Genomic DNA, 12,775 nt, shown 5'->3' on the forward strand with positions numbered 1-12,775 from the left:
TGTCTAATCTTGTCTTCATGCTTTATTTTATTAAGTTGATCTTCAATCCCTGATATCCTTTCTTCCACTTGATTGATTCGGCTATTGATACTTGTGTATGCTTCATGAAGTTCACGTGCTGTGTTTTTCAGCTCCATCAGGTCATTTATGTTCTTCTCTAAACTAAGTGTTCCAGTTAGCAGTTCCTGTAACCTTTTATTAAGGTTCTTAGCTTCCTTGCATTAGGTTAGAACATGTTCCTTTAGCTTGGAGGAGTTTGTTATTACCCACCTTCTGAAGCCTACTTCTGTCAATTTGTCAAACTCATTCTCCATCCAGTTTTGTTCCCTTGCTGGCGAGGAGTTGTGATCCTCTGGAGGAGAAGAGGCATTCTGTTTTTTTGAATTTTCAGCATTTTTGCGCTGCTTTTTCCTTGTCTTCTTGGATTTACCTGTTTTTGATCTTTGATGCTGATGACCTTTGGATGCGGTTTTTGCATGGGCATCCTTTTTGTTGATGTTGATGTTATTGCTTTCTGTTTGTTAGTTTTCCTTCTATAGTCAGGCCCCTCTTCTGTAGGTCTGCTGGAGTTTGCTGAAGGTCCACTACAGACCCTGTTTGCCTGGGTATCACCAGTAGAGGCTGCAGAATGCAAAGATTGCTGGCTGCTCCTTCCTCTGGAGGTTTCATCCCAGAGGGGCACCTGCCAGATGCCAGCTGGAGCTCTCCTGTATGAGGTATCTGTTGACCCCTGCTGGGAGGCGGTGTCTCCCAGTGAGGAGGCACGAGGGTCAGGGACCCACTTGAGAAGGCAGTCTGTCCCTTAGCAGAGCTCAGGCACTGTGCTGGGAGATCCGCTGCTGTCTTCAGAGCTGGCAGGCAGGAACATTTAAGTCTGCTGGAGCTGTGCACACAGCTGCCCCTTATCCCAGGTGCTCTGTCCCAGGGAGATGGGAGTTGTATCTATCAGCCCCTGACTGGGGATGCTGCCTTTCTTTCAGACATGCCCTGCCCAGAGGGGAGGAATCTAGAGAGCCAGCTGACATATTTTTTATCCTCATGCCTACTTATGATCTTGCTTGATTGGTGATATCTAATTTTAAGAATTTTGAAAAAAAAATTGAATATTTCTTTTACACGTGCATTTGCCTTGAAACATGATAAAAGTCCCACTTATCCTCAAACAGAAACCACCAATTTCTTTTGATCCAACCATTATATCAAGTTCCTGTGTCCTTCCTATTCCTTATCACATTTCTTAAGAGGTCAGTCACACTTGATGTGTCTACTTTCTTAAATCCCATGCAATCTCCAACTGATTACAGTTTATTTTCTCCCATTGAAGGAAACTCTTTTAATTAGGAAGACAATGACCTCTTGCAGCCCAAATCCAACATGTTTTAATTATGCATCCTATTTAACCTCTGGTTAGTATTTGACACTATGCCACACCTGTGTGTCAAGAAGATTTGTTTTTTTTAAAAGAGTTCAGCATTGTACACAAATGTTTTTAAAGCTCTATATAAGGAAATATTGCTAGAACTGGAAGTCGTACAACTCCTCCTTCTTGAGAACTGCTCCAGTGTGTTATACTCTACACATCAATTAATGCCCTTTGTATGGTACTGTGTCATTTCTCACTTCTTTCTTTTTCTCAAATACAGGAGGATGCCAAATCCCATAGCTTCCACCTGAGAAATAGTTCTTAGCTATTCTTCTTCTTCCCAGAAGTGATTGTGATGGGAAGCCCTCATTTTTCTCTCAATTAGAAAATATAATAGTCCCTAATCGATTTTCCTGTTACTAGTGTCCCATACTCTAGTCGTATCTCACACTGTAAACCAAAGCCAATGATATGGATATCTCTCCCATGAAGTTCTCTATCATTTCTCTGTTGTTTCCAAGATGAAGCTCCAGCACCCTATTTCAGGATCTCACAGGGTGGTCCCTGGATCAGGAGAATCAACATTTCCTGAGAACTTGTTAGCATAACAAAACCTTTGATCCCATCTCAGAGCTATTGAAGCCCAGACACTTTAGTCCAGGTGATTCTGATTCACACTAAAGTTGGAGAACCACTGCCCCAGCTGGCTAGTAGAGGAAACTGTTTGTTCAGGCTGCTACCAGACTTCACTGCCTCTCCTGCATTTGTATTTCTCTTGCACTTTATGTTATTTTCTTATTGACTATCTCATCTGGCAAATGCCAGACATTAGGACCGACCTTCCAGACTGGAATACCACACCTGAATTTTTTTTTCCTGGCAAATTGCTATTATTACTTCACTATCCATTTCAAATGCTGTGAGAATTCCAGCCTCCTTCAAGATCCATTCTTGCTCCATCCGTCCTCCATTGGTATTTTGCTCACATCTCTGTAACAGCATTTACCATGTCATATCTTAATTCATCTTTCTAAAGATCACATTTTCCTCCTAAAACTGTGAATTCCTCACATATAGACTAGATCTTGTTCAACATCGTTCCCCTAGTGGCCTAGCTTGCTGTTTTCTGTTTTTCTCTTCTTTTTTTGCCACCTCTTTACACAAAAGATTTGAGAGTAGGAAAATATTTTTGAAGTGAAATATTTCAACTCAACACCATAATGGTAATCAAGAAGCTTGGCAACTATTACAACTGTGTAGGGGCCTTTTTGCATATCAAAGCAACCAGTCTCCTATTTTCTTTTGTCCATCTGTGTACATAAAATGACAGTAATTAATTGAGACAGACTGATTCCTCTCACACACTTCCCATATGTTCTTTCTAGTCTACTTTATCCATGTGTCCCGACAGGCCTCTTTTATACAACTTCCTTTGTGACCCCCAGATTCTGACAACAAGGATCTAATGTTTCCCAGGTGATTTCTCTCTATTGTTCAAAAATCCTGTTGCCTTAGGTGCAGTTCTTTCAATTCCCTCTCCTGATTTTTTAAAAATCTGATTGCCATTTGTGATGAAGGAACACTGTGTGGTGAAGAGATGAAGGAACCTCAGGGTTTGGGCTCTGTTTGATGGCCTCTTTCATTAAAATGCAGCCCTCTCCCCTTGCTCATATTTAATTCAATAAGATGGATGTAAAACAGGCAATTTTACTCCAAGTGTGAAAATACATTAGTTTCGAAAAAACAGGAGCTGATATTTCAGATCAGTTTGGGGTAGCTTTGCTATTACTATGGACTTGTTACAGGTGTCTTCATGTTTCCATAACTTGATGTTAAACTGCTTAGTAAATAACTATACCAAAGCACCAAATTAAATTCATTAGCTTAAAAGCTTAATGCAGTTTCAACTGGTAATTGTACATTTACAGAGAAAAATCATGTGCCTTGTTTTAGAGAAGTGAAATTAGAGAGTTAAGCCAAAATAGATTATTTTAATTACCAACTAAACAGGTTAGAACACTTTTTGAATAAAATCTAGCAAAACAAAATCAGTCAATAATTTTTAAATGATCTCTTAATTTCATCAGAGTATTACATATTCCTTGATGACTTCCATAGATTTATTTTATGATATGCAGAAAACTACATCTGCAGAACCAGAAGCAGAGTGACTTCTTAATGTGATTTTCATTGTCATTGATGGGACAGATTTTTGACAAATCTCATTGTTAGCTCTGAACAGTTAGAGCAGTTTGTTTTCCAGCAGCAAGTAATTCCAACTTGATACAATGGTTAACATGAACATCTAGTTCATGAGCTAAATCTAAACCCCTAACTGTTAAATTTACTTCATGTAAGGAAACCTTAGGGTTGACCTGCAGCAATTTCTTACGGTAAAGAAAGGGAACTATTGCAATACTTTGAACTCCAGGTAAGTGAGAGACATAAAATTGATGTCTCTCTGATGTTCCACTTCAAGATAATGATAGATCTATTCTTAAAGAATCGTGTAAAGCTTATGCTTTTTGAGCCATAGTATCTGTGAAAAGGATACATTTGGAGACCAGTTGTTCGAGGTGCTGATGTGCTGCCCATATGTCTCAATCTGCTGTAATGGGCAACTGAGGCCATATAAATACAACACTTTTTTTCCCCTGCAGGCTCTGTGTAATCCTTTCTATGTCAAAGGCAGACAGGACATCATCCTACAACAGGTCTCTGCACTTGAACTTTTTAGCCTCTGCCAATGGCCAGAGTTGTTAATTACCTATCATAAATTGCCTTCTCTGAGCATTTCCAAATGTTTGCCCCTAGTTTTGCCTATTATGATTGTGTATCTATTAGGAATATTCCAAGGCAGGAGAACAATCAGTCTTTCTGTACCTTAAAATATAGATGTAGGGATTAGGCAGACTGCGAGAAGGGAAGAGTAGCACTTTGCCTTCTACCAGGAGAAGCCCTGAGGAGAATTTATCCTTGTATCACGATTATCTTTTCCAGCATTGAAAAGAGGTATTCAAATTCAGTGATAACTAAATCAACATCAGGCTCCTACTACGGTTTTTTCCTTCTTACTAGTCTTCTGAGAGGGGTGCTCTCCCTAAGCACCCTGGAGAGTGCTGGCTGCACCCTTAGAGAAAGGCAACAATGCTTGGAGAGTGTGTTTTGCCATGTGCTGTGAGGTGTGTGTGTGAAAATTCTAATTGACAGCTTTTGTATTTTCATCAACCATACTGCATCCCTTGTAATTTAGCCCAGAAAACTAGGTGGAGGATAAGAAACCTAATTGTGATCTTGCATGGGGCATCTGAATGTCCAGGATATTGTTAGTTGTCCTGAAGAATGCTGGAGAATGTTCGGGTCCCCTCTGAGGGAACTTAATAACCTCAATCTCTCCATGAGGGAGACTTATTGGAAAGTATTCCCTGATAAGAAACCTGGAGTTAAAATTAAGAAACCTGGCTGCAATTAAAAATTATAAATTTTTAATTGAAATTAAGTGAAAGTGACCAGAAAAAAGAACCAGATATTGTTTATGTGTGCGTGCGTGCGTGTGTGTGTGTGTGTGTGTGTGAGTGTGTGTGTGTTTTAGGAAGGAAGTTACTTAAAGAAATATTTCTTTCTGTCCTGCAGAGCTAAAGATTTTTGGTTGCTTCTGATTGACTTGGATGGATTCTTAATGCTATTTCAGGCTGGTGATGCTGGTGGCTAAAATTGATGAAAAAGTGTTTGTTTAACACCTACAGCCAATTGTGGCTTTTATTTATTCACTCCTGTATTTATTAATCATCACCTGTATTCCACACACTCAGGCTGGCACCTGGATACTCTTTCAAGAAAAGCTAAGCATTATTTTTGTAATTATTGTGTAATGAGCTAGGCAGCTCACTTTACTTCTCTGGGCTACATGTCAAGAAAACAATTGTTAAAATAAGTTCCTCTAATCAAACCAACACAGCTGGCTTTTGTGGCTGTGGGAGCATTGCCAGAATATCAGAGAAAAGTTGTTACAGGTTGAGAATCCCTAATCCAAAGATCTGAAATCTGAAATGTTTCAAAATGGAAACTTTTTGAGTGCCAACAAAATTATTTAAAATATTGTATAAAATTACCTTCAGTCTATGTGTATATGGTGTATATGAAACATAAATGAATTTTATGTTTAGAATTGGGTCTCCTCCCCAAGAAATCTCATGATGTATATGAAAGTATTCCAAAATCCAAAAAAATCTGAAATCCGAAACACTTCTGGCTGTAAGTGCTTCAGATAAGCGATGTTCAACCTGTACAAAAAATGAGGGTTCACATTATTTGGTGATAAGTTGATAAAACTTAATGAAACACGGATTGCCAGACAGAAATCCTTCATCTAGAGCTAGATGTTAATTACCATGGTTGAAGATCAATTCTTTCTAATTTATTTAACAAACTACTTTGACTGAATATTAGAATACAAATTATAGAGGAAAACCAAGATACCTCCTTCAGTAATTTCATTGTAACAGAATTGGTACTTATTCATCCATTATTCCACAAATGTATTTGAATGACCAATTAATAGTGCTAGAAGCTTGCAGTATAGCAGAGGAAGATGTAAGTGCACTACAATATCTAAATTCTGAAAAAAATAAGCTTTAAAGCTACAGTGCCGGGGAGGCGGGGAGCGGGGTGCAAAAAAAGTCGTAATAAAAGCCAAAGAATAACTCACTAGCAGTAAGATAATAGTCTCAGCATCCTCTTAAACACTATGTCTCCTTCCTTTCCTTTTTCCCAGACAGAAAGAAAAGAGACAGGTACCACCATTAGGGGTTTATAGCTGTTACCTTAAACCTGTATTTTTTTTTTCTTCTTCCTTTTTAACTAAGTGGCTTTACTTGACTAAACTCTTAGATAGGTAGAAGGAGAGGCCTCTAGGCTCCAGAAAGAAGAATCAAAGTAAACAGCTTTGGGAAAAAGAGCTCCTGGGGAAACCTAAAACAACATAAGGGGTAAATGGAGTTTTCTGGATTTTAGTCTGTAAAACTACATTTCACAGCATTTTGCTAAAGCTTAATTCTGAGTGATGATGCACCCAAATAATTTGCTCAAATGTTTATTCATCTCGTTTTAATCCTGGTTCCTGATAGTTTAAAGAGATTATTAAGCAAAGTATATGGGAGGCGATTTCATTGTTTAAACCGAGCTCCTACACTGGGCTCCAGCAGACAATGAAGTCACTCATGCTAGGTGTCATGCACAATTACACTAAACTTTGAAACGGCAAGGTTTCCAGAAATGAGAAGATTCACAGCAACTAAGCAGAAGGGGCTCATTTTACCTGAGCCAGCATGATAAGGAAGCCCCTTCTGTGTTAACCCTATAAGTAAAGTAACTTTGAAATGACCAATCTGCTTTTGTTCCTTGTTTCTGCTTTCTTCAGCCCTTTTCTGCCTATAAAGCCAACCTATAAACCAGAGCACGCATTCTGTTTTATAGAATGAGATATTGCCCAGTTCTAGAATCACTAATAACAGCTAATTACATCTTAAAACCAAACTTGTTGTAATTTTATTTTTTAACAATATCAGTAAAGGTGCCTTTATTCTAAGAGCTATATGAGGTGGTTTGATCATATTATTCACAGAATTATAAAGTTAGCATAAGAAAATTATGAAATTAAACTCCAAATTGTTTGTTGAATATGGTGACTGGTTATTAATCTTGAGGATAGGAAATAAGATGTTCCTTGATTAGTGTTGGTCCTGAAAGAACTTATTGTCTTATTAAGAAGAAAAGACTCAAGAAAAGTAATCCAAAACAGAATATAGTCAAGTTTCAACTGTGTGTATTATAGATGTTCAGAGAATTGTGTTGTGTTGATTTTTGTTAGCATAGAAGGCATTGTAAAATGTGTGTGACTAGAAGCCAATTAGAACTGAGTGTGTGTGTGTGTGTGTGTTTGAGACAGAGTCTCGCTCTGTTGCCCAGGCTGGAGTGCAATGGCGCGATCTTGACTCACTGCAACCTCCGCCTCCTGGTTCAAGTGATTCTTCTGCCTCAGCCTCCCGAGTAGCTGGGACTACAGTTGCCCACCACCACGCCCAGGTAATTTTTGTATTTTTAGTAGAGATGGGGTTTCACCAGGTTGGCCAGGCTGGTCTCAAACTCCTGATCTCATGTGATCCACCTGCCTCGGCCTCCCAAAGAGTGTTTTTACAGGCTCCATTCCTTATTCCTGGAGTCATCTTAGGGAAATTTTCTGACATTTTATTGCCTTAGAACTCTCATCTGTAAAGTAGAGAGAAAGATGCCTCACTTGCTTGCTGAGGACTAATGAGATACAATTTTGAGAAGTCATTTTTTTCATCCCAATGATTTTCACCAATCATGATCATGCTAAATTTGTCTCACTCAAAACCAGGCATAATGTAATGCTGTTAAGAACATATTATTCTAATATTCGGTCCAGAATTCCTTTCTGTGAACGGTTTCTGTTTAGAATCTGTGTTCATAAATGCTGGGAGTGTGTCAGCTGGTGACTTCAGAGGAAAGGGGAACCACTACACATGAGGTAAAAGGAGGAATGTGTTGTTTTGCTACTGAGAAGGACTGGGGAGGGGAGTGGAATAAAAGGTGGGAGCAGAGAAGAGACAGGCCAGCAAAATCAAAAAGCAGGTGCTGCAGAGAAAGAGCCAGGAGAGAAACTTCTGGTGGTGAGTGATAAAAATGGACTTGGGGGACAGGACAATATAAGTGATGAGCTTTTGCCCCCTGTCTCTACAGTCATCAGGAAAGTCTATTGTGCTTATAAATGCTTTGTTTCAATTTTTGGCAAACACAGTAAAGGAGCTGTTTTATATCTGGTAGCACCTCATGTTGACCCCAATATAAACGAGAAACGAGCCCAAGAAGCAGAGGAAGTTAGGAGATAGTAAGCTGTCCAGAAATTAGCCAACGACTGTGGAATGGCTCTAGACTTCTGTAGCAAATGGAAATATGAGGTTAGTTCCAGGTTTATGTAAATCACCAAGGGTTAGATGAACTCCCATATGGCATATTACACCAATTTGTAAGGACATCAGAAAATAGTTCATATTGTTTCAAAGTTGGCTCCATAAGCGGGCAATTGTTTTTAATATATATGAGGGCTTAGAACATGATACCCCAAAATATGGCACCTTGGCATAAGCAGAAAGCTCACTCTCTGACTTTCTCCAACCTTCTCTCCCAGGCCATAAAAATCATTCTCTCTCCCTCCATGTGGAGAATGAAGACTTTCTGGGACACCTTAAATCCAGAGAAAAAGAAAGAAGGTACATACAGCCAGAACAGAATCTGAACAAACAGGCCTTGCTAAGTTCCCCGCAGTTTATTGATCATATCCTTTTTGATCAATCAGGCTTCTTTTTTTTTTTTTTTTTTTTTTTTGAGGCGGAGTCTCACTGTGTTGCCCAGGCTGGAGTGTGCAGCGGCATGACCTCAGCTCACCTCAAGCTCCGCCTCCTGGGTTCAAGCAATTCTCCTGCCTCAGCCTCCCGAGTAGCTGGGATTACAGGTGCCCGCCACCACGCCCAGCTAATTTTTGTATTTTTAGTAGAGACGAGGTTTGACCATGTTGGCCCGGCTGGACAATCAGACTTCTGTGTGACTGTCCATTCTTTAGCAAACCTAGGCATAAAAATACACAGCTTTTCCTAAGTCTTCAGGTCGTCATTTCTGAAGTTTCCCGTGTCACATAAAATTTTGGTTAAAAAATTTTGTTATGCCTTTCTCGTTAATCTGTCTTTTGTTATAGGTGTCATTCACCAATTGTCAGCTTCGCAATTGGTATGAAAAAGATACTACTTTTTCTCTCCTGCACATCTAATGAAATTCTTTAGTTGAAATCCTTAGGTGTAAACCAATAATATCCCCAATCTTTGTTTTGTACTAACAGTCTTGACTTTTTCTAAATCAAATACATCCCTGTGGATTATTACTCTCACCTGCATGGTCTTCAGAAAAGAAAAATAAAATTACTCTACTGGAGATCACAATGACACAATATTCTGTAAGTGGAGCTGCCTTATAAAACTATTTTTGTTCCATTCTTTCACAGCTATTTTTAAAGTTCTGTTTTTAGAATTCACAGTTCTACTCTTTGAGACTTCAACTACAAAGTCAAGTATTGCCATGGTTTTTTTTTTTTTTTTTTTTTGAGACGGAGTCTTGCTCTGTCACCCAGGCTGGAGTGCAGTGGCGCGATCTCGGCTCACTGCAAGCTCCACCTCCTGGGTTCACACCATTCTCCTTCCTCAGCCTCCCGAGTAGCTGGGACTACAGGCGCCTGCCACCATGCCCAGCTAATTTTTTATATTTTTAGTAGAGACGAGGTTTCACCATGTTAGCCAGGATGGTCTCGATCTCCTGACCTCATGATTTGCCTGCCTCGGCCTCCCAATGCCATTCTTAACATTTAATTTAAACTTACGGCCAGGAGTTCAAGACCATCCTGGGCAACATAGTGAGATCCTATCTCTACAATTTTTTTTAATTAGCTGTGCATGGTGACATGTGCCTGTAGTCCCAGCTACTTGTGAGGCTGAGGTGAAAGGATTGCTTGAGCCCAGACGTTCAAAGCTGAAGTGAGCTATGGTCACACCACTGCACTCCAGCCTGGGCAAGAGAGCAAGACCCGGTTGCAAAAAAAAAAAATTCTTCCTGCCTTCAACGACATTGCCTTTCATTTTGGCCATTTCCTCCCCTCCCCAGTTGTGACCTCCCTACTGGGTTACGCTCCAGGTCCCTGATTCCTTTTCAGATAGTCTCTGTAATTGGAATTGGAGGTGTGAGAGGAGTTCACATTCACACAAAGCCTGCTGAAGTATGGTAAGCCTTACTCACACAGGCAACTTTTAACTGTGATGACATCTCAGTAAAATGTTATACAACTTCGGTGTCATTTAAATATTCTGTGACACTTTCAGAGGAAACTTTCCAGTACATAAAATCATCTCGTGTTACCTGAGAGAATGACAACTCTGTTTTTAAAATTACTCTGAAATTCCTAGAAAATCAAACCAAACCGAAAACCTCACTATGTTTTTTTATTTTACTGGTAAATAAATATTTTTTCTTGGTCATATTTAGGTTATGGTGAGAGTTAAGTAATATGTCTGAGAGTACATTATTTACCATAAATCTTTGTACAGACACTCCTATTTTATTAGCTATTTTCAAAATATCAGAAACTAATAATTCCCCTTCATTTCTACAGGGCAATGGTGATCCTAGACCAAATTCCCTCCTTTTTTCTCTCCAAATTGGTTATGATCCTACTTCCTCAGGTTGGTCCACTATATTTAGGCGTGAAGGACAAGGAGAGACAAGCTGTCACTGGTCAAACAAAACAAAACAAAACAAAACACAGATACAAGGGCTTTTCAGGTTAGTCCTAGAGAATTTCACAACATTCCAGGGTTTTCACTGCTTCTGTGAGTAAATTTTCTTTCCTGCTCCCATGCAGGAAATGGTTCAGCATGGTCAAGCCATTCAGGCCTTCGTTACTGCCGTGTTTTGAATGTGCCCCCCTCAATTTCATGAGTGGGAAACCAAATTTCCTATGTGGCAGTATTGAGAGGTGGAACGTTGAAGAAGTGAGTGGTTCATGAGTGCTCTGCCCCCTGAGTGGATTCATCTACTCATGAGTTAATAAATTGATGGGTTAATGGATTAATGGGCAATCATGGGAGTGGAACTGGTGGCTTTCTAAGAGGAAGAGAGGCCTGAGCTAGCACGTTAGCATGCTCAGCCCCCTCACCATGTGATGGTCTGCACTGCCTCAGGTCTCTGCACAGTCCTCACCAGGAAGAAGCCTCTCACCAGACACTGAGCCATGCCCTTGGACTTCCAAGCCACCTGAATTGTAAGAAATTTCTTTTCTTTATAAATTACCCAGTTTCAGGTGTTCTATTATAAGCAACAGAAAACAGACTAAGACAGCTATGTTATGAAGACTGATTTTTGAAAAAACATAGACATGATCCTTAAAAGAAATATATATGTGTGTAGGTGTATGTGAGTTACACAATTCTAAGATTGCTTGTCTTCAAAATATACAACAAAATAATTAACATGAAAAAGAAGCACAGTATAATGTTATTATTTTTCAGAAAAAGCTGTTAGACTAGGATGGAGAAAGTGATGTCATGTAGTCAAGGGAAGTCTTTGATTTAAAGGGGGATCTATTTACTTATTGCACATATATAAACAGCTTTAAAGAATATTAAACCTACTAAGCTACTTATGGTTTTGCTCTGACAACTACTTCCTTTAGTTTTTGGTTTCAGTTGGCTTCTCTGAGTCATCTTGCTTCTCTGAACAAGTGAGGTATTTGCTGTCAGTGATGTGGGCTGAATCAATACGGTGTCACTGTTTATGCTTTAAATTGATGAGTTTTCAGAAGGTGGCAGTGGTATGAGAGCCAGTGATTCAGCTCACCCTAGGATTGTTAACAGAGGTTAATATAGTAGATAAACGGTGTGTTCTATTTTTCTTTCAAAATAATGATATGTTAAAAATATTATGAACATGGAAAAAGCTTTCAATAAAATCCAGCATCCCTTCATGAAGAAAACCCTCAATAAACTAGTCATCGAAGGAATATACCTCAAAATAATAAGAGCAATCTATGACAAATCCATAGCCAACATCATACTGAACAGGCAAAAACTGGAAGCATTCCCTTCAAACTGGAACAAGACAAGGATGTTCACTGTCACCATTCCTATTCAGCATAGTACTGGAAGTCCTAGCCAGAACAATCAAGCAAGAGAAAGAAACAAAGGACATCCAAATAGGAAAATAAGTCAAACTATATGACTTCATGGATATGATTCTATACCTAGAAAACCCTAAAGACTTCACCAAGAGGCTGCTGGAACTGATAAATGACTTCAGTAAAATTTCAGGATACAAAATAACTGTACAAAAATTAGTAGCATTTCTATAAACCAATAACATTCAAGCTGAGCGCCAAATCAAGAATGCAATTCCATTTACAATAGCCAGCCATATACAAAAATTATGTAGGAATGTGTCTAACCAAGGAGGTGGAACATCTCTACAAGGAGAACCACAAAACCTTGCTAAATGAAATTACGGATGACACAAACAAATGGAAAAACGTTCCATTCCATGCTCATGGATACAAGAGTCAATGTTGTTGAAATGACCATACTGCCCAAAGTATGGTCATCAATCTATAGATTCCGTGCAATTCCTACCAATATCATTTTTCACAGAATTAGAAAAAAACAATCCTTAAATTCTTATGGAACCAAAATAGAGCCCAAATAGCCAAGGCAGTCCTAAGCAAAAAGAATAAAACTGGAGGTATCACATTACCCAATTTCAAGCTATACTACAGAGCTGCAGTAACCAAAACAGCATGGT

This window comes from Pan paniscus, chromosome 3 (assembly GCF_029289425.2).
Source record: "Pan paniscus chromosome 3, NHGRI_mPanPan1-v2.0_pri, whole genome shotgun sequence".
Classification (NCBI taxonomy): domain Eukaryota; kingdom Metazoa; phylum Chordata; class Mammalia; order Primates; family Hominidae; genus Pan; species Pan paniscus.